The 5,000-nt window shown below is 39.5% G+C and overlaps 1 protein-coding gene across 1 annotated transcript in view; it reads left to right on the forward strand.

The window, feature by feature from the left end:
* LOC138009452 (nardilysin-like) overlaps positions 1-5,000 on the forward strand; it is an 82,457-nt gene that overhangs the window by 71,996 nt on the left and 5,461 nt on the right. The gene's annotated exons all lie outside the window — the stretch shown is intronic.

Here is a 5,000-nt window from a genome sequence, read left to right on the forward strand (position 1 = left end):
GAAAAAGAATCCACAGGCTCGGGAGGGGAAGATGCTTCGACTAGCCTTTTTGCTTGTCCGGAGGACGGATGTATAAAAAGGTTCATTAGGCATTCCTCAGTGCTTCGTCACTTGGACTATGGTAAGCACCAATATACCCTTGAGCATGAAACCTTATACGAAAAAGCTGCTGTCCAATATGCAGAACAACTGGAAGGACAAGGAGCCACTATGGAACCCGTCGTTAAGTGTCCCTACCAAACACGCCAGTGCGCGAAATCTGGATATCGGCTGGGCGCTGAAGGTAACTGGACCTCGACGTACTAGGTTCACTGTTGCACAACAGTCATATCTTATCAAAAAGTTCAAACTCGGAGAGATGACAGGGGCAAAAGACTGATCCTGCATCAGTGGCTCGATCTATGATGCATGCAAAAGATATCAATGGTACCAGGATGTTCCAGTGACGACTTCCTGACAGCCAATCAAATAGGAGGATTCTTTTCACGTCTTGCGTCAAAGAAAACTCTCCCTGACGAAGAAGCTGAAATCGAGGTGATGGAAACTGCTAAATATGAGGCTGACATTGATACCATGATATCTCAAGTGGTTGACGATCTCACACCAAGGCACCCGATTGTGTTTGACTCTTTCAACCTTTGCGAACTGTCCTCTACAGGGAAACTAAACACCCTTTCAATCCCACTCCTAAGAGAGATATGTTGTCACTTTGGTATCGCTGTTGACGACATCAAGGTTAGGCGCCGGAAACCGTACATCGAAAAATTAAAAACGCCCAGTGATAAGTGTACTTGTAAGCAGCTATGATTAAAGTAGTATGTATTGGATTAAGTAAATTATATCCAAACCAGAATTCGACATTTTCTTTTCAAAGTTCAGGTCAAGTTTTCGTTTCTTTGCTGCCCGTGATTCTGTATTATTTCACAATGCAATGTATGATAAGGAATTTCAAGATAACATTTGCTAATTGTTTTCACAATACGCAGTTCTGTATACGAGTTTAAAAAACGGGACATTGGACTTTCATACTTGCGATTTGGTGGGGTTTAAAATCCTTAAAATTGCCAAAAACCGTAACATCGCCTGGATTAATGGGGTAGCATTTTGTTCTGCGCAGTCTTATGACTGCTCTCTTTGAACGTTTTATGTTGTGCGTGCAATATAGTTAGTGGCACTTTTTGACACCTTTTTCCCCAAACTTCCCGTTGGCCGTTCTCGTCCTCGTTATTGCATCTCAGTTTGTCACGGTTCTTTACGCGCTGACGATTTTAAGTTGAACTTAATCGAATATCTAGTACGTGCGCAGCGTTTTACTGAAGGGACCCGATATGCTACTTTCGTGTATTCAGAACTCACTTATCTCGCGAAACAGTTAGGAATACAGTTTAAAATAGTAGGGCTCAATTTTTTGTCTCCATTAGGAGAGCCTGACTGGGGTTTATTACGTCCAAATCGTTGCGTGACATCCTTAAGGTTTTTAATAAATTCTGATTTCAACCTTAACAGGTTGAAATCAGAATTTATTTTACCACAACGACAACGTAAAGTTTGTTTCCTTCATTTCGCACATAATTTATTTTTTAGGCTTGATGCTTCCAAATAAATATGAAAAACAAGCGCAGGAGTACTGTGAAATTGATAATGATAAGTCGCTCTTCATTCCTCACTGTAAATTAAATATACACGCAAATATGTTTTCTACATGTTAGTTTAAGTGCAAAAAGCCCTTTAAATCTTGCAATCGCATTCATAATACGCCAGTAATTAAGAAACGAAAGATATCATGAGCAACTGAAAAGAAGTGGCAGAAGTCACGGCTTGACTTCCGTGACACCATTTACACAAGTTGACGGATTGATGCTGTGACTTTGCCGATTTTGAGGGTGTTGATAGTCGGCGCTGATAAAAAGCCCGGCGCTAATTTTTATATCCGGATTAAGACCAACGTTTCTACTAACTAAATCTAAAAAGTTCGGGCGATTTGCTATTTTACCGGGAATGGATATCTCCTTCTGAAAAAATGCACCGAGCCGGGAATTTCGACCACGCAAAATTTTGCTAATTTTTCACCGCTTTCCCTGAATTTCTGTTTCGACACAGAAGTGAATGTTTAGGCTCGAATTACTCGTTGACACGTATTAAAGAAGTTTCTGGGCACAAATGTGAGGTTAAAAGCGATGCGAACTGAAAATGGGGATTGATTTGAATAGGCCATTTGCACTAAGAGGTCATGTGACATAGTTTTCATGAAAATGAAAGCTATATGATTTTGCCTTCGAAAAACGATTAGTGGGTCATATCTTAAACATAATAATAGTGATTCGGTTTTTCAAACCCGCACCATTTTCTTAAAATGAGTAAGTTCCTCGCTGGTCACGTGACCGAAATGTGATTTTTAAAATTATGAATTACTTCTTTCTGAACACAAGCTTTGCACTTAAACTTCAAGGAGGATGTTGAAAAAATTATGTGCTAACGTTTACAGCACATCTGAGCGTAACTATTAAACGTTTAACAAGATATAAGCAAAAAGTAGTTTTGGCCGCCATATTGGAGGGCAAGAGTATGCCCTCCAACATGGCGGCCAATACAAATCATACTGCTTTGTTGAAAAATCAAAGTGCCATAAAATATCTTCCTTAAATGCGTTTCCTCTCAAATTTCGGGTGTAAGCTAATTTTAGTGTGCTCTGTCAATTTTTTGCATCAGCAAGATTCCAACTCATTGTTTAAAGGAAGCAATGGTCACGTGACCTCTTAGTGCAAGTGGCCTATTTAGGATCTTACGCTAAAATGGCGGCGTTTTCTCTGATCGCGGGGGCCGAACAGAATTTCGTCCTTGTCGGGAATTAAAATAAATCTTTCAAGAAAAAAATCCCACCACGTTTCTTACAGTATGATAGGCTATCTTTGTATGAAATATGAAGAATTTGTTTTTTTCATCATGTGCCAACCTTTTTTATTTTCGCTCGGTTTTAGTGGACATTTCCTCTTAATGGCTTCAGTACAGGAGACGGCAGGCAGTCACGCCTGAAAAAACTTGTGCAGGCTTCCTCCCTTCTCTGGGAAAGGGCAGTGATGCCAGATTGAATTAAGGCATCGTCATAGTGACAGTTCGGCAGAACGATGCGTAGGGCCCTTTTTTTTAATACACAGTTGAATTCTATATCGTCGAAGCAAGCAAAAGTTTTCCGGGTGCTGTTAAGTGCAAAGAATATTATAGGAATATATTTTAAACATGCTTCAACCAATTGCATGTATACTTTATTTATTTCTATGTTCAAGTATTTCTTGAACAAGACCTCCAGGCTTTTTTGACTCTGTAATTATTTCTGGAGGTCAATACCTTTGTCATAAATACTTGTTTATAGTCTTTGTGTCATTCTGATGGTTACATATGTTACAACTTAGTCCAGAAATGCATGTAATTAGATCCACACCATTTTTCACATCGAGTACGAAGTGTCCCATAAGTCTAAGCATTTGCTACCGATTTCCACCAATAAGATAAGGGTAAAGGTTAGCGTTATTTTTAGCTTAGGGTAAGGAGTTTATCCGTACTTGAGAAGCAGCATTTGGGGGACACTTTGTGAAATTAGTTGTCTGTATTCCAAGAGAAGAGTGATTTTGAAGTTGGGGAAAATAAATCTGCGTGCATCTAATTTTGTTCATTTATGGACATAATCTGACATGTTAGGTACAATTAGAAAAACATATTGGTACTTGAGACACAATTTGGGCCAACGAGAAATCTCAATCCCCTCTTTCTTCCCTTCTTCTCTCTCCCTCTTAACAATGTTGCTAGTAAGCGCTCATCGTGCTCAGATAACGACGCGTGGGGAAGACGGAGGAGTTTTGAGTTATATTTGAGACGTGTTCCCTGCACAGATGTTAAGTTACGAAGGCTGTTTCTTAGTTAGTGTCTCAACATTTTTGCAACTATTTGCAGCTATGTGTTGACTTGTGTTTTATATGAAAGTGCGAATTGGAAGGGTTGACAATGAATCTGCATACAGAATATTGCACTGTACCTTCGTGACTTAAGACAACAATAACTTATGGCTTTATGGTGTCATAGTATCAATCTGCATTCGTGCTAGTATAAAGGAGAAATCATACCGTTAACGGAAAGAAGTTAGGACATGGATGCTTTCCGCAGAAAAACCCAAATTCCTTGAAGGAATTTGTACCTGTGACCGCTTGGGCACCAGGCAAATGCTCTAGCTAATAGACTACCAGGACTCTTGACGTTGGTTACTTGATTCATTTTGATGTTTATCCCGTCAGAGACGGAACTAGTTTTTGGATTATTTATGACTACATACAGCACAATACAACATGGAACTAATGAGATATGTCCAGGATTGGACCTAATTAGATGCATGCAGATTTTGATAAGGGTCACGAAGTGTCATCTTACCCTTCTTTCCAACTGTGACATTACTCGTAGATGAACAATAGGCTCCATTTGGTGCACAAATATGATCAGATATTTGTCCGTGGACATTAGAGACCTCTAGATTCTGGTACGAGGATAAGAACGAGTACGAGATTTGACTGCCTGTTTTTAGCGAAAATACTTAGAAATGTATAACCCGGGCTATTAATCTTACTCTTTGTTAGCAACATAGGTTGCTCAGTTATTCTTATTGACGGTAAAAAAAAATGCCAAAAGTGCTTCGGTGTTGGTGACTTGGTTTGATACGACGACATTTTTGCAAAACCTCGTACTAAATGACGACGGTATCACGTTTTTCCCGCCAAACTGACGCTGCTTTGCGCACGTTCCCTGTTGTTCTATCAGAAAATCTCGTACTCGTAGTTGTTCTCGTCCTAGAATCTAAAGCTCTCTATCTGTTCTGAGAAGCGAACAGTTTTCAGCGAGCGAAGCTCAAGGAAAACTGTAAACTTTGAGTAACAGATAACGTTCAAGGATAACTTTCTGAGCATATTTTTAAAGTCAAATGGAGGCTATTGTGTTCATTTTCCTTCAGATATTTT

The sequence above is a fragment of the Montipora foliosa genome, chromosome 7, assembly GCF_036669935.1.
Source record: "Montipora foliosa isolate CH-2021 chromosome 7, ASM3666993v2, whole genome shotgun sequence".
NCBI classification, from domain to species: Eukaryota; Metazoa; Cnidaria; class Anthozoa; order Scleractinia; family Acroporidae; genus Montipora; species Montipora foliosa.